Source organism: Pimephales promelas, chromosome 3 (genome assembly GCF_988280905.1).
Source record: "Pimephales promelas chromosome 3, fPimPro1.hap1.1, whole genome shotgun sequence".
NCBI lineage: Eukaryota > Metazoa > Chordata > Actinopteri > Cypriniformes > Leuciscidae > Pimephales > Pimephales promelas.
This window is the reverse complement of record NC_142771.1, coordinates 48,729,890-48,750,825: the sequence shown is the minus strand read 5'-3', so window position 1 is coordinate 48,750,825 and position 20,936 is coordinate 48,729,890. Positions and strand designations below refer to the sequence as shown.

Sequence of the window (20,936 nt, the reverse complement as noted above, 5' to 3'; positions counted from 1 at the left end):
GATCAGCAATGGATAAAGCAATGAATAAAAATATAAACGACAACAGCAAGCGGCCCCTGCTTACCTCTACTGTAAAGTTTGGACGCAAGAGAAAGTCTGTGGAGGAATGATCAGAGATTAAAAAGAAATGTGAAGAACGCCGGACTCTAAGTACGATAAATATAGCGTCCTTTATTGACCATTGGAGAAAGCTTCAGGGAGATCTGGGACTGAAAACGACGCTGACACGGATGACTTTTTGTTGAGCAGGTAAACATTTATTTATTCTTTTATGGTGTGACGTGTTACGTGGCTTTTTATCAGTTTGACAACTTGCTCATGCTGCCGGTCGGCATTGGAATGTTAGCCGTTTAGCATCGCCTATCACGGGTCAAAGTAATTATATTTCTTGTCCGATCGGAATTTGAACAAGATGCGCTGCGTGCTGTTCAGTCACAATTACTGAAAACCTTAGCAATACTTGTAGTATTATAATGGTGGTGGGGAGTTTAGAACATTTCATGTGTTGCTAATCTTGCGTTGACATGAACTCAAACGTGACATACGTCAGGGATCAGGTAGCACAGAGGGTGTGGAGGGGCGGGATGAGTTTTTTAAAACTTCCCTACCGTCTCGACCGATTTTTAACATCGTATACCATAGCTTTAATGTGCAAAACAGACAAATACCCAGACAGCAACATAGTGTCGGCCCAGATCTGGCCCATATCTGGTACAAAAGGATTCTGCACGGCCCGGATCTGGGCTGACACTGTGTTGCTGTCTAGGTACAAGGTACAAATAGACAATATATAAAAACACATTGGCACATTATTCACTTTGCTGTAGTGTAGTTCGATAGTTTACCTTTAATTTCATGACATCAACTACATGTTCAAGAAACATTTGCATGTCGTTCATTACAGTAAAGATGAAGCAAAAGGGTTCCAGAGCATCGATTCTGTCCTGTGGAAACTCAGCCTTTTCCAATCTCTCAACTGCTTCTGCAACGTCTTGTTCCTCCATACACAGTACTTTGGGCAACTGAACAGAACCATGCAGTGCACTAGATTGATCCAAACACCACTTGCTGGCTATCTTCAAATCTCGCATCAATCGACTGTGAAATAACACGGAGAACAAGGGAGATACAACTGTGATAAACCAAACACATTTAACAAAACAACAACTATTTACAATTATTATGACTTTGTTGCTAGTCATGTATCAAAACACTGTACCTCTTGTGATGATTCTAGTGGTAAGTCCTCCAACGCAGGATGCAGTACATCTCCCTAACAATATATAAAATACAAAAAAAATAATATTACATACGTTTGTTTTTGTTGCCGTTTGTTGAACCTGTGGTGTCTACAGAGACCGCATTTTTTTACAGTGTGTTCAGGGGACAGGCAGCTAGCGGATGATGAGGAAATGTTGGCTGTATGTGACAAAAAATGTTTTGCCATAAAAAAGTGTGACATCGCTTAGACAGCCTTTAAGTCTGTGTTAACTTTATGCTTTTTTTTTTAAGAGAATTTGCTTTTTTTCTGACCAACTACACAGTACCTGTGATGATAATTCCTGAACCCGATGTTGTGGCTCTACCTGTAAGTCAAATACCACAGCATAAGCAAATCAAACATTCACAAGGTAATATGACTTAAGTGTCACATCCCCTAGTATATGTTTTCACCTGAAAGGTTTCCTCAAACTTCCTTTTCTTTAGCCTAAAAACTGGTTCTCGATCACCCCTCAGGAAGGCTTTAGACTCCTCTGTAAAATGTGCAAAAACCTTTGCATGGCTAATTTGCTATAAAGCATGACAATATTACACATTGTTCCATTATTTATTTATTTATATTAAAAAAAAAAAAAAGAAATACTGTACCTATCCAGACCATAGTTCTCCATCAACATCACACACCACCATTTCCACAGTTCTGGCATGTCCAGCTGCACAAAACATGAAAGTAATGATTACCCATTGCATTTTTAAATCACACTCAACATTATTGTAAACAAATACTCACAATTGTGTAGTCAAATGAGGAATGCATCACCAGGTAAAATGCAGACTATACAGGGGGGAGGTGGGAGAGGTAGAGGAACATGATGAGGCAGCAAAAGAGAATTAAAAATAGCCAGATGATGAAAAAAAGTTTTATCTTACCGTTAACATGAAGACACCGCAGTCATTACCATATGGCTGCCCTGGAAACCCCTTTAATATAGCAAAATACTTTAGTGACTAAAATTTCAATAAGTAACACTTTGAAACTTGATCAAATTTACCTCTAAATCAAGGCACGTCTTTTCAGCCAATTTCTCCGGTGTCATCCTGTTCGTAATATCCCTGTTGATTACAGATTGTGTTCTTTTTTACATTAGCAGCTTTTTCTTAATAACTCATGCACATTTCAATCTGTAGAACAGTTTTTCAAACTGGATACTGTGAAAGAGCTAGGGGTTCCAGATTTTCTTTGTGTATTTAAGACCGTGAGTGGTTGGCTTAGGCCTAACGTTAATATATTTGTGTAACAGAGATTAAAAATCGTGTAAATTAAGGTAAAATGTATTATTTATCACAGGCCTATAAAGCAAAGGCATATATATTTAGGCCTATTGCGTTTATATTTAGGTATAAATATGTGTGTGAAAATATATAATTATTACTTACAGAAACGATTTTTAATGACATTGGAATTGTTCTCAATCCGCCACTATACACACTATGCGCAGTCGATTGTACGATTGAAATTTAAATTAATTTCTTTTAATTTTTCCCCCTGATTATTTATTCCTAATATGCTCTATAATTACCAGAGCTTATAACGACTCAAATGTATTCTTCTTGATGTGTAATAAATCGGTCAGCATCAGCTCGCCCGTTTTTCCTAATATGGTGTCTGTGTATATCAAATCTACGCACTTAGAGCTCTTGAATCTTTGCTGTGTATGTTCAAGCCTCAAGCAACTCGCACGTTGAACTGGCAATGTTTTACAAGTTGTAAGTGGGAAATGTAACAAATCGGCATTGGATTAGTTATCGGATGATATTAAAAGGTAGTGGGATTATTTATGGTTTACCTGGAAATTTTAACTTGATCAAAAAGTTATGGAATTGATATTAGCTGCGAATTCAGAGCATTAAGTTATGTCAGTGTAACGTTATCGATAGCTAGCCTAGTCTAACCGTAAACTATTGGCTAACGTTGCTGCCTTCCATACAAAGCTCTTGAAACTGGCTCTCTCCCCCTCGCATATATTAATCAAAATAAATCGACACGGTGGTAAAACGTGCATTTGACCCAGCATTTGGGTACACTATATAACAAATATGTAGTTGAATCAACCCAGAATTGTAATTAATTTGACCCAGCATTTGGGTACGCTATATAACAAATTTGTAGTTAAATCAACCCAGAATTTTATTTAATTTGACCCAGCATTTGAGTAGAAATGAACAACTCATCTGTTGGGTTAAAAATGACCGACCCATCTTGCTGGGTCAAATTAACTACTGTTGGGCTGGTGCAATATTGATCCAGCGGTTGGGTTATAAAACAAACCAACTTGGGTTATTTTTAACCCATCATTTTTTAGAGTGTATAAATGTTACTGTTTTTAAAAACATGTGTAGTAGGCCTAAGTGTACAGTAAGTGTGTGTGTAAGCATGCTTTAATGAAGTAGACTTAAAAAGCTTTTGAATTTGAGCTTTTACTTTCATCAACTTGTCTTTTACATAAACTTACAAAAAAGATACTTTAACTCAGTCCTCAGATAGAGGAGGGTTGCTGCTAGCTCCGTCAAGGTATTTCTGTCCCTCCCAAACTGCATTGAAATGGTATGTTTAGCAGCCAGAATTTAAAAAAAAATTTCAGGGGGAGAAGCCCCCTGACCCCTCCTAACATGATCACCCGTCAGGAAACAATTGCAACGTCTCAGATTGTGCCCCCCCCCCCCCCCAGAATTTTGGCTTGCATGACGCCCCTGCAAGTCTGAGAGTGCAAGTCTGCAGCCAGACCCTTCTCGCAGTGTCAGCACTTTTTAAAGGCGTATTTTTGTTACTAAAGGTACATTTCAACCCATGCAACAATTCTAATGATTTAGTAACATATCATAGATTACACTTGACCTGATTTTAAAACATTTCTTGTACAAATTGATATAAAACAAGTTTTGAAAATATTGTTGTGACATGTGTCACATCGGGCTTTTAACCATAAAACAGTAGGTGGAATTTTGATGTGACGTATGTGTCACATTAAGAAAAATGGTAATGAGCTGCTCAAATAATTTAGCTGATTCAATTATTTTAGTGTTATATATATTCTGCTGTTCAATTCAAAGCATATTTTAACATATTGAAACAACGTTTCGGTCTCACAACCTTCATCAGATATACACAATTTACAACCTCATCACATTTGAAAAAACAAAACAAAACATGACCACTAAACGGCAGCAATGGGCTCAAATTTTGCCCCTAATTATGTCAATTTATTTATGTTTTTTTTTTAGCAAAGTTATGTACTGAATTCAGAGAATAATCCGTTTTATTCACGTATCATCAAATGGTAGAGGTATATTGACGATATATCTTGTGTATTTTCAGGAGATCAAGATGAGGCTCAAGAATTTGTCTTTTTTGAATAGCGTAGTTGACGACTTGGAATTTACTTCTGAAATTAATTCTTCAAAAGTTCATTTCTTGGATATGTGGGTACAAAAAAAAAGAGGGTAACTTTAAAATTAAATTTAAGGTAAAATTACAACTTTTTTTACAAAAGAAACTGATCGTAACACACTCTTACTTGCTACTAGTTTTCATCCAACATTTTTTTTAAAAAAGGTTTGTCTAAGAGCCAGTTCTATAGACTGAGAAGAATTTGTCATTCAGATGCCGTTTTTATTGAAAAGTCTAATATTATGACAAATAAATTCTTGAATAGGGCTTACCCTTTAGGATGGGTCGTGGAAGCATTTAATATATCTCTAAAAAGACGCGGTCGGAATTGTTGAAAAAAAAAAGACTAAAAAAGCAAGAAAATATTCTTTCACTTTTTGTATTACGACACATTCAGCTAAGTCTAATATGATCAAATGTATTTAAAAAAAAAACATTTGAACTTTAATAGTGAACCCGCCTACAAGGAAGTAAACTCACTCATCATTGTGCGTTGTATGAGTTGGTAGGTTGGCCTTCACTTCATATAAGGTACAAACACTGGCTCATACTTGTAATCAAAGGCATTAGTCGGCCAGCTTCCCCAATATTTGAGTAGTTTACTAACTTTTAATAGTCAAGGGTATAATCTACGTTCAAGTAGATATATTCTTTTAAATGTTCCTTTAATGAAGACAGAATTTGGAAAAACTGCTTTCACTTATAGTGCATCAACTGTTTGGAATGAGATCCAAAGTTCACTGAAACTTGAACTTATTTCGATAAGTGAGTTCAAGCTACACTTAAACAAATCATTCAAATCTGTCTGCACTTGCTCTTAACATTTAATTTTGTATTATTTTTTGTACATGTGCATGTTGTGTATTGTGTTTTATGTATTTATGTATATTGTGTGCTGCTATTTTGGCCAGGGCTCACTCGTAAATGAGATATTTATCTCAATGTGATTATTTCCCTGGTTAAATAAAGGTTTAATAAAAAAAAAAAAAAACTTTTCTCAATGGAGAGAGGCCAGACTCTGGGTGCTTTTCATTTCTTATTTGTGCATCCTCGTTTCCTTTCCTTGCTTCCTTTTCCTTGCGTCTCAGCTCCACCCCCTGTAGGACATGAGGGAAGGAAGCGAGGAAAGGAAAGGAGGATGGAGGAATCGAATAAAAGCTTTTTTATATACATTGGAATATTTGATCACTTGAGCGTCACTCCACAGTGTCATCAGCAGCGCTAAAAGGATCTGCCCTTATGTTGTTGAAGTTTGGTTATTTAATAAATTCGTAATAGAAAATAATAAAGATAGGCTATACTGTTGAAATATGTGAGATGTGTGGTTTATAAACTGCAAAGGTAAAGTATAAATTAAAATGATTGTGACCGATGTGAAGGGGGAGGAGAATTGACATGTGCGTCACGTTTAGTGAATATAACAGTTCCGCGTAGGATGCACCTGTGTATCCTCGCTTATGACTCCTCAGGAAGCCTCCTCGATCCTCGACTCCTCACGGTGCAATTAGAGAATTGAGATGTCCTTCAAGATGGCTGAGCTCGATCGGTTTCCGGGTCATAGGAGGGAGGACGGAGGAGCGAGGAGACGAGGAGGGATATTGAGAAGCAGCCCATGTGTACAAATGAAATGTACTAGAGTCTGGTTGAACCAGGCTAATCCCCCAGAGGAATGAAGGATGAAGCATTGTTTAATGTGATGTTATAAAGTATATTGTACTGTTTTTATTTTTATTGCCTTGTATTTCAATGACTATTGTAATTATATATAAACACGTTGATGTGGTGATAATCATGTGCCCACAATTTGTTAAAGTGGTTACAGGTGTAGCCCGTTTAGTGGTCATGTTTTCTGTCCTTAAATGTGATGAGGTTGTAAATTGTGTATACCTGATGAAGGTCGTGAGACTGTAATGTTGTTGAATAAAAAGTTTGTGATATGCAAGTTTTGATAGTGTGCGGGATCGTCTCTTGGCACATTTTCGACTGAAAAATTTCTGAAAAAATGGACTTGCCGTGAAGTTCATGCGCAAAGTTGCATAGTGACTGCGCCTGTGCGCAAAAGACAGTTGAACGCGTTTTTGGAGTGAGAGAAGGTGCGAGCAAAACACACTTCTTATTAGAAGAGGTCATTGAGCAGTGTACTCGGCGTGACAGCGATGAGTCGGAGGATGATTTATCTGACGAAGAGAGCGAGATTTCATCCTTTGACTCAGAGGACGGGGGAGGGGGAGAGTGAGAGGATGGGGGAGAGGCAGAGGGACAACTGGCAGTCAAGTTGAAATGTCCTCTACCACATCTGAAGAAGGATGCAATTATATTGACATTCCAGATGTGACACCACCACAGCCTACATTCAGACCCACCAAATCACCAGGACCCCAGCTTATTCGTACAGCATCATATACGGTTCTTCAACTTTTCCGACTTTTTTTTTACCAACACCCTGTTACAGACAGTAATTCAAAACACGAATGAATTTGGATCAACAAAATACACAAATCCCTCTAACCCATGGATTGACATAACCTTACAGGACATGTTTGCCTTCATGGCTATGGTAATTTACATGGGTATAGTGAAACTCCCTTCACTGACGGATTATTGGCGAGGGGGCAATCTTTACAGCATACCATTCCCAAAAAAGGTAATGATGGGAAAGAAGTTTCTTCGGATCTGCCGGTTCCTTCACATCAGCAGCATGGAATCGACGTGCCTGTAAAGAATTGTTCATTTAAAAAAAAAAATATATATATATATATATATATATATTCATGTATAAAAAATGTATCTCGGCCTAGGAAGGTCGCAGCGACACAAACGAGGTGTCGTTGGAAAGCACTCGCCGAGACCTTTCCAATGACAACGAGTCGTAAGAAAAAAGTCAGTAAAAACCCTCCCCATTTTTCCGGGCTTGGGACCGGCAATGACATTACACTGTTCTGTGTAATGTCAGAGGCTGGGTTAAAAATATTTATATATTTTTTTTTGTCTTTTTTGTGTTTTTAAATTTTTTTGGGGGTGGTGTTTTTTCTTTTTTCTTTTTTGCATCTACTTGTGTTAGAAAAACTGACAAAATATATTAAAATACTTTAAAACCCTAACAAAAAAAATTCACTTTAAACAGTAATTTTCTATAAAAAAAAAAAAAATTCCAAAAACCTAACAAAAAACTTCACTTCAGAGTAGAGATTTTCTCAAAAACAGGAACAATGAAATATTTACAAAAAAATAACAAATAAAATCTTCATGTTTTCCAAAAACGGAACCATTTAAACCATGGAAAAACATGTGACTCAGACGACTCAGACATTTGACATCAGACGTTGTCTTTCCCTTTCAAACGCACTTAATATCCGGACAGCGACTGAATTTTCTTTGCAGCGCCTCAGGTACTCTTCATAGGCTATTAGGTGGCTCATCCCACGGCTCACATTTATGAACCCAGTCTCCAGGTCTGTCCACCTTGCATTCGTGCTGGCAGGAACTGTTGATGGCTGGATCCTCTGAATTACCTCTTCTTCTGGTTCCTCATCCACCTCAAAGTCAGCCAGCTCTATTCTTTCCTGGGCTACAGGAGGACGTGGATGGGGTGCTTTGGGTGGCACAACTAGAGGCAGGACCAGCTTTGTTGGGACCGAATCATGGAACCTCCAGATTTGGGTAGATTTTACCAATAGGAGTGGAGAGAGGATGCGCAACTCCTTCAAATGCCTCTGGGTGACAGGAAGCTGACGCTCCAACTCTCCTAGTTTTTCCAATGAAACAAAGTCCCCGTTTTGGATCATTCCAATCGAGCCGAGGAAGGCCAGCAGTGTTATTAGCCGGTCTTTGGGCAAACACTTGGGAAGCCTCTCCAGACACGTCTCCATCCATGGCATCCCGTGCTCTCGATACTTCACAAGGTTCCTCGAGTAGGAAAGATCAAGCTCTTCAACTTTTGAGCACACATCACCGAGGTAAGCTGCTGCGCGCGATGCAGCAGATGGAAGCTGGGTAGGATGGTGAAGTTCCACAAAATCCTGAAAATTCCACCGCGCCTTCTTGTTTCGGTTTTCGTCCAAATATTTTATTTTGGGAAAAAAACTTAAACTTCCCCAACCCTAACTCCACACAGCGTACCGGGTCGAAGTTAAATGATGTGACCATTTCCACAGCCCTGCCAAAGGTGTGGGGATAACCAAATCCTCGGCTATCGCACACCTCCCTCGCCAATTCTCCAACTGACCTACAGTCACATAAACGACCGATTGGTCGGTCAGGCCCTTTCCAAGATGATACGGGAATCCGGTCATTCCTCTCGTAAAGGTCCGAGAGGAGGATTCTTACCAGCACTTGTGCGCCAGCCTTAAGACAATCTGTCAATGGAAACAGTCGCATGACTCTTTGTTTCTGGAGTTCCTCGTTTATCCAAGTCTCCAGTGGAGGACTGCCTTCACCAACACTTGCCGATCCAACTGGACTGAGCCCTATGATTCCCCTCCTTCGAGACAGGCTGTTGGAGTTGGTGGCACACACACCAAGGGGTGACTCATACTGCCTTGAGGTTACGCATGTGCCCCGTCCAAAAAAAAAGCACTCCAGGGCCAGTTCAAGTTGGAAGGCCTTCCAGGAACTTTCAACCCCCCCAAGGCCCTTGTTTTCTGAGAGGACATCAAAAAAGGGTGCTACTGAGGTAGGTAGCCACAGGCTTTATGATATGCCTTAACCCAAGTTGGTATTGGTTGTCCTTAAAAGGAACGAGCATTGGCACGGTCTCAAGAAGATTATCGAGCATCATCGCATCAAAAAAATGACTGCCATCCAAAACCTCGGGAAATCCTGGGAAAACAAGAAAAACTCTGTGGTAGGGGGGCGTGGTTTTCGCGGCGTCTGTAGTGGGAGACGAGTCAATGAGCTGCGCGGAGAGTAAGTGGGTCAAGTGCAAATGATGAACAGCTGTGTCTATTTGCAGTGATTGGAGCGGGGAGACTGTAAAGGCCGCAGACTGGGAGAGAGGCGAGAGAGAGAACTGGCTGGAACTCGTGCTGTGGACAGAGAAGCTGGAAAGCTGAAGCGGAACGTGAAGTTGTTCGATGTGGAAAGAGTTTGTGAATGAAGTTGTGCCGTAGCTGTGCTACGGTGAACGTGCTGTGTGCACACCTTTTGTTTTGTGAAAATCTGAGTAAATAAAAATTAAGTACGAGTTCCAGTCCCGCCGACCCTGTCTCCTTCTTCACCCCTAACTGAACTGTATTACACTGGTGCCGAAAACCCGGGAAGAAGGAGACTGCCGTCGCCATGTCGAGCCCGTCAGGTTCGCCGTTTACGGAGATTATTCAATCACTCGCGGCCATGCAGAGGGAACAACATCAAGCCCTGCTGTCCTTTAAGGAAGAACACGAGCAGCGCTTCCAGGCGCTGCTTCAAGGACAGCAGGAGGACCGCGAGTTGTTCCGGAGCTGTTTCGACCAGGGGGCTGCGGCCACCCCCGCTATAACATCGGCCGCGGCACTCTCGGTGTCAAGGATGGGTCCCCAGGATGAACCGGAGGCGTTCCTGGACCTGTTCGAGAGGACAGCTGAAGCCCGGGGGTGGCCCAAAACAGACTTGCCGCTGCGACTCATCCCACTCCTATCAGGGGAGTCGCAGCTCGCCGCCCACCAACTGCCAGTCTCCTGGTCTACCAAGATCTACGGCGCGCCATTCTGCAGCGGGTCGGCCGGTCGGCGGAACAACATCGTCAGCGGTTCCGTTCCCTGACTCTGGAGGAGGCCGGTCGGCCCTTCGTGATGGCGCAACAGCTCCGGGACTCCTGCCGTAAATGGCTGGTGGCCGAGGGAAGGGACGTCGGGACAATCGTCGACCTGGTGGTTCTGGAGCAGTTCATCACGAGGCTTCCCAAGAAAACAGCTCAATGGGTCCAGTGCCACCGTCCGACGTCCCTGGACCAGGCCATCCAACTGGCGGAAGATCACATGGTGGCGTGCTCGGGGGTCGGCGAACCCCTCCCATCTGCCTCTCTCTCCCACTCTTTTTTCTCCCCCTCCCCAGTCTCTCTCTCGTCCCCCTCTGGAAAAACTATTCCTTCTCCCAGGTCTCGGGGTGGGCCGGCGCCCAGGCTCGCGCCGCGATGGAGATCGGGCGGCCAGAGGGACTCCCCGTCGGCCGGGAGGATGACGGAGGGGGGGACACCGGGCGGGGGATTCCCCTCCCCGGCTCCGGTCGTTGCGCTCTCCCCACACCAATCCCTTGCCCCACTTCCCGCCGCTGGGACAGCGGGAAAGCCCGGGCCGGCCTGTTGGCGCTGTGGGGATCCGGGACACTTTATTGATCGCTGTCCGGTGATGGAGGTGGGGACGCTGGTCCGGGTCCCCGACGCGCCAAGGGCCGCCCCCGATCAAGCTGGCTTGTACCAGATACCCGTGAGTATCAAGGGGGGTACTTATCAGGCTTTGGTGGATTCCGGATGTAACCAAACCTCGATTCATCAAAGCCTGATTCGATCTGGGGCATTGGATAACAGCCGCATGGTTAAGGTACGGTGTGTGCACGGGGTCGTGGTGAGTTATCCCTTAATGCCGGTACAAATTTTATTCAGGGGTCAAAAGCATAGTGTGGAGGTGGCAGTTAACCCGCACCTCCGGCATCCGCTAATTTTGGGTACGGATTGGCCGGGCTTTACGAATTTGTTGAAATTTTTATGTGCGGATGCCGCTCGGGGGAAAAACCAGCGGGGGAAGACAGCGTTGGTGCAGGTGGGAGACACTGTACCGGGACCTCTGGGCACTGCGGCGGGGGAACAGAGCGCGTCAGAGGGAAATATTCTCTCTGAGCGCGATGATTTTCCCTTGGAGCAGTCCCAGGATGAGACGCTCAAACATGCGTTTGATAAGGTCCAGTCCATCGACGGACGGCTGCTCCACCCGCACCAACCGCTCTCTTACCCCTATTTTTGCATAATTAAAGATAGGTTGTATCGGGTGGCCCGAGATGCCCAGACAAATGAGGATACAACCCAGTTATTGGTACCAAAGAGCCGTCGGGAAATGCTTTTCCAGGCGGCTCACTGTAATCCGATGGCCGGTCATTTAGGGCAAACGGCGACACTAAACCGTCTCATGGCCCGATTCTTTTGGCCGGGCATTCACGAGAACGTGCGCAGGTGGTGCAAGGCTTGTCGCGAATGTCAGTTGGTTAATCCACCGGCCACTCCAAAAGCACCCTTGTGCCCCCTTCCACTGATGCAGGTCCCCTTCGAGCGAATTGGCATGGACCTCATCGGGCCATTAGAACGGTCAGCACGAGGGCATCGTTTTGCGTTAGTCTTAGTGGACTACGCAACACGATACCCGGAGGCAGTTCCGCTTCGCAATATCTCAGCTAAGAGTGTCGCAAGCGCGCTGTTTTCTTTAATCTCCCGGGTGGGGGTCCCGAAAGAGATCCTCACCGATCAGGGCACGGCGTTTATGTCAAAGACAATACGCGAACTTTACGAGTTGTTAGGCATTAAATCGATTCGCACCAGCGTCTATCACCCACAAACGGATGGTCTGGTCGAACGGTTTAATCGGACGTTAAAAGCCATGATTCGTAAGTTCGTTCACGAAGACGCCAAAAATTGGGATAAGTGGCTAGAACCCCTGTTGTTTGCTATACGCGAGGTCCCCCAAGCCTCCACGGGGTTTTCCCCTTTCGAGCTTCTTTTCGGTCGTCAACCCCGTGGGGTGTTGGATGTACTGAAGGAGACTTGGGAGGACGGACCATCCGCTAGCAAAAACGAAATTCAGTATGTCCTGGACCTGAGAACGAAACTTCACACTTTGGGGCGGCTATCTTTGGAGAATTTGTTACAGGCCCAGGACAGACAGAGGCAGCAATATAATAGGGGGGCTAGACTTCGTCAATTTGCACCGGGAGATAAGGTCCTTGTATTACTTCCCACGTCCAGTTCGAAATTACTCGCAAAGTGGCAAGGGCCCTTTGAGGTCACACGGCGGGTTGGGGATCTCAACTATGAGGTAGTGCGAACAGATAGGGGCGGGGGACGTCAGATTTACCACCTCAACCTACTTAAAAAATGGGTTGAGGCTGAGGCAGTGATGCTGGCGACGGTGGTAGGTGGAGAGGAGGACCTCGGGCCAGAAGCGAATATCAAACACCATTCCTTCGCTCTGGCTCCCTCTGGCGACCACCTCTCACCCTCGCAGCTCACTGACATTAAGAAGTTACAAACAGAGTTTGCGGATGTATTCTCGCCCCTACCTGGCCGAACGAATCTCATTCAGCACCACGTTGAGACTGATCCGGGGGCCGTAGTACGTTGCCGCCCGTATCGTTTACCGGAACACAAAAAAAAGTGGTTCAAGACGAATTAGAGACAATGCTGGACCTGGGGGTAATAGAAGAATCCAACAGTGACTGGGCAAGCCCGATAGTTTTAGTCCCGAAACCTGACGGCTCGGTTCGGTTCTGTGTGGATTATAGAAAGGTGAACGCGGTGTCTAAGTTTGATGCTTATCCAATGCCGAGGATTGACGAATTGCTTGATCGGCTTGGTTCCGCTCGATTTTATTCGACACTGGATTTAACAAAGGGATATTGGCAGATCCCCTTATCTCCAATGTCCAAAGAAAAAACAGCTTTTACCACGCCGTTTGGATTACACCAATTTGTCACGCTTCCGTTCGGGTTGTTCGGGGCACCGGCGACTTTTCAGCGTTTGATGGACAGAATTCTCCGGCCGCATGCTGCATATGCTGCTGCTTACTTGGATGACATCATCATCTATAGTAATGATTGGCAGCGTCATATGCAGTATTTGCGTGCTGTCCTGAAAACGCTGAGAAGAGCTGGGCTCACGGCCAACCCGAAGAAGTGTGCAATTGGGCGGGTGGAAGTAAAGTATCTGGGGTTCCACTTGGGACATGGACAGGTACGTCCCCAAATTGATAAGACAGCTGCAGTTGCAACCTGTCCAAGTCCGAAGACCAAAAAGGAGGTTAGGCAGTTCCTGGGGCTAGCGGGATATTATAGACGGTTTGTACATAACTCTTCGGACCTCGCTAGCCCGCTGACTGACCTAACTAAAAAGGGTGCTCCAGATACGATTCAGTGGACGGAGCAGTGCCAGCGGGCTTTTACCCAGATAAAGGCTGCTCTGTGCGACGGCCCGCTTTTGCATGCTCCTGACTTTTCTCTCCCTTTCATCCTACAGACGGACGCGTCGGACAGGGGTTTGGGCGCAGTCCTGTCCCAGGAGGTGGGGGGGAGGAACGGCCGGTGCTGTACATCAGTCGGAAGCTTTCGAAGAGAGAGACGATGTACAGCACCATTGAGAAGGAGTGTTTGGCCATACGGTGGGCTGTCCTCACCCTCCGCTACTACCTCCTGGGCCGGGAGTTCACCCTGTGTTCGGACCACGCGCCCCTCCAATGGCTCCACCGCATGAAAGATACCAACGCGCGGATCACCCGGTGGTATTTGGCGTTACAACCTTTTAAGTTTCAGGTGGTCCACAGGCCGGGGACGCAGATGGCGGTGGCCGACTTCCTCTCCAGGAGGGGGGGGGGAGGCTGCAGGCCGGACGGTTCCCCGGCCTGAGTCGGGCGGTGGGGGTATGTGGTAGGGGGGCGTGGTTTTCGCGGCGTCTGTAGTGGGAGACGAGTCAATGAGCTGCGCGGAGAGCTAAGTGGGTCAAGTGCAAATGATGAACAGCTGTGTCTATTTGCAGTGATTGGAGCAGGGAGACTGTAAAGGCCGCAGACTGGGAGAGAGGGGAGAGAGAGAACTGGCTGGAACTCGTGCTGTGGACAGAGAAGCTGGAAAGCTGAAGCGGAACGTGAAGTTGTTCGATGTGGAAAGAGTTTGTGAATGAAGTTGTGCCGTAGCTGTGCTACGGTGAACGTGCTGTGTGCACACCTTTTGTTTTGTGAAAATCTGAGTAAATAAAAATTAAGTACGAGTTCCAGTCCCGCCGACCCTGTCTCCTTCTTCACCCCTAACTGAACTGTATTACAAACTCCCTCCAGCCTCACGAGGGTCCTTGCAATCGTTTTGAGGGCCAAATCATCCATGTGCTGTACATAGGCTTTAGCATCCTTCAAAATCATCTTTCGATGCTTTTTAATATGCAAGTCGCAAGTTGTAATAACTCGACTCACTGGGTGTTTGGCAGGGCTAGCCTGGTGGCAGTGTGGCGTCACTGCATACATTTTCAAAAGATTCAACTTGCAATTTTCATGACACACAACTTGATTAAGGTCATCACTGATGTCGAGAGGCATGTGGTTCAGGTTAGACTGGAAATTGCCACTTTCGGCCATACAGTACACCAGAAACAGAGTCCCACGGTTTCCAACGACCTCTTGCAGTCCAGACCTTGACCACAAGAGGTCAACAGATGGGTCCTGTGAGCGAATGTTGCAAGCAACATGATACGACATATTCACTACGCCGTCATGGTGGACCAGTTTGCCTAGGTCGAAGGTTCTAGGATCCTTTTGCCCAAATTTTGTTATTGACAAAATTATTGACATGTCTAGATCATCATTCACTGCCAAGACGGATTGGTGGAGCTGCTTGAGAATAAAGGCCTGGTCAGCTTCCAAAATATTCATCCTTCCCATGTTGATGAGGTTCTTCTTCTGGATGGTTGGCCGCTCTAGATCTTCTGGAGGGAGACTTCTCATTCTCAAAGAAAAGTTTTCGAATAATGCATTGATAAGGCCAATGGCATGGGCCTTAGCTACAATCTCGCTCCTGAACATTGGGTGGGCACTGTTCGGGTTGGCTGGAACACAGGTCAAATTAAGGAAGTATCCCCCATCCACAAATGCAAGGACAGTCCCCACACTTTTCCGCAACGCACCTATGCCATCGACACTGTACCTTTGCAGGTTTAGATGCTTTTTAAGCAGGTTCCAGTGGTTTGATACTTTCGAGCCATCCACTTGCCCGACAGCCAAGTAATGGATCCCTGCTGTTATGTAGCTCACATCAGAAAATCTGAACCACAACGCCATCAAAGTCATAGCTATAATGAAGTGACTCTGAAGCATCGTCCACTATCGATGAAAAAAGAGGAACATGAACTGATTCATCTGTTAAGAATTCTTCAACGTATCTGCAGCGAAAATAGGAATTCAACAATCCTTTTGTGTTTTCACTAGCAGCCACAACAAATGGGTCATCACTAAAAGACAAAATAAACATGAATTAACAACTACTGTTGTTACATTACACTATTACACATCCAAAATGAAACAAACATTAAAAAATAAATGTTTTTTTTGTGTTTTTAATCAACCTTTATAATATCACTGATATGTTTACTTTTACTTTAATTTTCAATTTGGGGTTAAATCAACAAAAGCCACAGAAATAAAAAAAATCCTCCTTAAAACACAAATTAAACATGACTTAACAACTACGTTTCTCACACTACACTAATCCTAACCTTAACCTTTTTTAATTTGAATGTTATTTTACCTTTGAGAGATCGCTGATTTATTTCATTGTGATTACATTTATATCTATTCAACTAATTAGAAATGCAAGTTATGGCAATCAAATTAAGCATAAACATGCACTTACCTTTCCATTTTCTGTCAAAATCACCCCTGCAAAAGAAGATTAGACTTTATACTTTTCAATCAAGTCAAGTTAAACTTGGTTTAACTAAAAATAAACAAATTTTCCTGTCAGAAACACAGCACAGTTTGCATTCAGTTCTTCTCTTTCTGCTTTCAAAATTCCATTTTTTTTTGTTCATAATAAAAGTCCCGATTTCTTATTTTATACTTTTTCCTGTTAAAGTAAAAAAAAAAAATACTAATCCTTTTCTGTTATTTTGTTTCGATTAAATTTAACTTTTATTCCCCTGTTATAAATTCATAACATTGTAATAAACTATTTATTTCATGAAATAATCCTTTGTTACACTTGTAATAAATGTTAAAATAAAAAAAAAAATTAAAATAAAAAAAATTTAATTGGTAAGGTTACTTAATATATTCCTCTAACATTAATCGTTTTATTATTGATTTTATTGACCATTTTAAAGATTGCCGAAATGTTTACTTTTACTTTCACTTTCATTTTCAGTTTGAGGTTAAATCTACACCAAACACAGCAAAAAAAGGTAAATTTTCAAACCTTTCTATTATTCATTTGAAAGCTGAGAAAAAAACCTTTGTAAAGATACCTCATTTATGTAGATGACAGTTTCCTGGGCGGAGCTATAAGGTCACTTCCGGGTAAACTTTGAGTGCCAATAACTCATGACTCCGACAACACAGAGACATATGAGTAGACTCATTGGAAAGGTCTTAGAAAACCCTTTCCAATGACGCCGCTGTTTATATTAATGACACCTTCCTGGGCGGAGCTATGGCACAAAATATATTCATGTATCAAACATGTATCTCGGCCTAGGAAGGTCGCAGCGACACAAACGAGGTGTCGTTGGAAAGCACTCGCCGAGACCTTTCCAATGACATCCCGAGTCGATTCGACGTTCCTAGACCGAGATAATTTTTTGATACATGATTATATTTGGTCCCATAGCACCGCCCCCAAAGCTCAGAATGACACAAGTTGCACTGCATGAAAATAGGTGTATCCGGACCAGTATACTCCTGTATACACTGCTGAAATTCGGAAGAATCCAGGAGTATAGTGGCCGGATATGTCAAATTCCATGGGTTTGTATATATCCGCATACATCCGGAATGATACCAAATCGGATGTATGTTGTGGACGTATACTTCCGTGCTAGAGCCATTTGTTGCCATGGCAAGTAATCCCATTAAAGTTTTTAGCAGGAAAAAAATCACACCTTTTTGCAGGAAACATTCACACCTTTTTGCCTTCCAACCAAACTGGATTGGTTGTTCTTTTAAAGCCACTCCCAACACCCAGACCACTATTGGAGGGCAGGACACATTGAAAACCCAGTAAACGGACTTTATTGGTTACTTTTAAACATAGCCCACCCTAGGCCTTGTAGCATACTGATTTGATTGGTTATATACCAGCTATGCAGATATTGCTCAAATATATCCCAAACCTCCCTCCCCCAATTTTAATATATTCATTAAAATACATTTGATATATATATATATATATATATATATATATATATATATTTATATTTATATTTAAACACACAAAGAACAATGGGAAAGTCTGAAATTTTTATTAAGGTATATAACACATTCCAAATAGCATTATAAACAAGCATTACAGAGGAATTGGGAACAAAAACTAGAAAAAAAAAGTATGAAGTAATAACATCTCAAAGGAAGAAAAAAAAAATCATGGACATTCCAAAGAAAATTATAAACATACATTAAATAAATTGTTAACTTTTTATTTTCGTAAAAATTTTTTTACCCAATCATTTTAAAGGACAGATGTAAAGGAATAAAGTACACAGTCTATATAAAAAGTTACATATATATATATATATAAAATATATGAAGAGTTCCATTTGAAATTTTCTCCTTTAATGATGATTTTTATCAAACTTGTATATTTAAGTTCAGTAATTTCTCTTAAATGGCAATGATAATTGCCTATTAATTGTTATTTAAGTGAAATTACTAAACTTAAATATACAAGTTTGATAAAAATCATCATTAAAGGAGAAAATTTCAAATGGCATTTAGAGGCTTTTGCATCTGAACTCTTCATATATATATATATATATATATATATATATATATATATAAAATATACGTAGATATTCCAAGTAAACAATATAAATAAATAGAACATTACAGAGAGTGCATTATAAACATACATTAAAATGCAAACAAGTAAACAAAATGGAGATAAGCAACATGGACAACAAAAAAAGGAACAAATATATGAAATAATACGAGAAAAATAAATAAGAAATTAAAGTGTATATAAAATATTCAAGGTGTACACTGCCGTTTATAAGTTTGGGATCGGTAAGAAGTCTCATATGCTCGCCAAGGCTGCTTTTTTTATATATATAAAAAATACAAAAAAGTAAGAGTAATATTGTTAAATATTATGAAAATTTAAAATAAACGTTTCTATTGGAATACATTATTCTTGTGATCAAAGATGAATTTTTAGCATCATTACTCCAGTCTTCAGTGTCACATGATCCTTCAGAAATCATTCTAATGTGATGATTTGATGCTCAATAAATATTCATTATTATTACCAAAGTTGAAAACAGTTGTAGACTTTTTAGGATTATTTGATCAATAGAAAGTTATATTTCATTTATTTGAAATATGATGTATTGTAACATTATAAATGTCTTTACTGTCACGTTTGATTCATTTAATGCATCCTTGCTGAATAAAAGTATTGAGTTAATTTGAGCTATCCCCCCCAAACCAAAAAAAAAAATATCTTACCAACCCCCAAACTTTTGAACGGTTATATATATATATATATATATATTTTTTTTTTATATACGAGTTAACATTTTTCAAACTGCCATGATACGCTGGTGGTGTGACGCATAGTGTGGGTCAGCCTCTAGTCTGTTTTATAGTACCTAGCAGAGAGCAGATTGGTGGAGACCTCACCATTCACACTGGCCTTCCATCAACAATAGCATCATCTTCATCAGACATCAGTTCTATTGTTGCGGTCTTCCAAAGTTCCTTTTCTGTGTTGGTTTGTACAACCCCGGACCTGGTCTCCAGCAACTGAAAAACATGACAGTAACTTAACCACTAAAACACAGAGAGGAGGATAGTTACATTCTGAAGAGAAAAAAAAGTGCTTAACCAGTTTCTTAACTTACCAGTCGCTTTCTTTGAAGGTTCTTTGCAATGCTCGTCATAGTTTTTCTTTTCTGAGCCTTTTCAGGCTGAGCCAAAGAATACTTCCTCCGCAAAGTCTCAAAATACATCTTCCAACCTGCTAAATATATCATAAATAAATGTAATGGCAATAAAATAAGTAAAACAGAGGACAATAAAATGATTACAACATCTTTAAGATTACCTTTTACACATTCAGGGTCAACGTCTGTAAAAGTTGACCTTAATTCTTCGAAGAGGTAAGTGGTCATAGCCAGGTTATGTGATGAATTTATTCTGGGGGGGAAAGTTGCAGGTATCATTACTGAAATTTACTTTTGGCATTCCAAATCCATAGAGTAGTAGATTAAACTAACATTTAGGCTATAGTATATAAGAAACGTCTCGGTTACGTATGTAACCCTCGTTCCCTGAGTAGGGAACGGAGACGTTACGTCAGAAGTGACGGAGATTGGGGGATTTCGCATAGAAAGCCAATCCTCTTCGAGTATTAAAACACGAGCCAATGGCATGCAATGCCTTGGGGCTGCGGAAATTTGCATAGCGTACTCCGCCCTACTCCGTGAGTATAAAAGGAGGAAGTGAACGCAACCGCAGTATGTCTTCGCTGAGGAGCCAAGACTGAACTCGGCCTCTACCCAGCGATACAGCAGAAGTGGCAGGGAGACGTAACGTCTCCGTTCCCTACTCAGGGAACGAGGGTTACATACGTAACCGAGACGTTCCCTTTCGTAGTCACTTCGAGTTACGTCAGAAGTGACGGAGATTGGGGGTCTGTGCCATCACGCCATCTTCAAGCTGTCTTCCAGTGCCCTGCGAAAGACTGAACCCCCGAGCCTTACCTCTTTTTTTTTTTTTTTTTTTTGGGGATCCGACTTTGACACAGGATTACCAAGGTACACTGGGAAACATATCCCGAAGGGGACATGCTACCAGCTGCCTACCGAAGGGAGGACTTATGAATACACATATGGCCACATAGGAACGCATATGGAACACTGGAGTACCAACTGCAGGTGGCTACTGATTTAAACTCCAGGGGTGGCAGATGGCTTGCCAAGGGAAGACACATGCTCAGAGAGGCTTACAGTGGATAATACACATGAGACGGTTACCATGGGGAACCGTGCGCATGGAGGCACCTAGCTAGCATCCAGAGCAACGCAGTGGTGCCCGCATCGTCGGTGCTGGAGGACTCAAGACTTCAATGGAAGAACTGAGGAAATATCGCACTTATCCAGTCCGGGGAGTGGAGTGGCGAGCAAGCGAAGACACCTGAGCGGATCCAGAACTGGCCGAAACGAGTACGTGAGAGGACACTGGCTCAATTCGCAGATTATAGAATCTGGCGAAGGTGTTGGGTGTCGCCCAGCCTGCAGCTCTGCAGATGTCTGTTAGCGAGGCGCCGTGCGCTAAAGCCCAAGAGGAGGCTACACTCCGAGTGGAATGGGCCGTCACACCAAGGGGGCACGGAAGGC

General features: G+C 42.5%; 2 long non-coding RNA genes across 3 annotated transcripts; both read right to left on the bottom strand.

Annotated features, from left to right (window-relative positions):
• Nucleotides 1-1,219: 1,219 nt before the first annotated feature.
• Nucleotides 1,220-2,301, bottom strand: LOC148995407 (uncharacterized). The gene is made up of 4 exons (XR_016155262.1): nt 2,152-2,301; nt 2,012-2,056; nt 1,870-1,934; nt 1,220-1,273 (listed from the first exon to the last, which is right to left on the bottom strand). It is a non-coding gene; the product is annotated as an uncharacterized LOC148995407 (long non-coding RNA).
• Nucleotides 2,302-19,083: 16,782 nt separating this feature from the next.
• LOC148995406 (uncharacterized) lies at nt 19,084-19,732 on the bottom strand. Of its 2 annotated transcripts, none has more exons than XR_016155260.1 (3): nt 19,643-19,732; nt 19,440-19,558; nt 19,084-19,341 (listed from the first exon to the last, which is right to left on the bottom strand). It is a non-coding gene; the product is annotated as an uncharacterized LOC148995406 (long non-coding RNA). The 2 variants fall into 2 exon arrangements; XR_016155261.1 differs by having other exon boundaries at nt 19,440-19,555.
• Between the last annotated feature and the right edge of the window lie 1,204 nt (nt 19,733-20,936).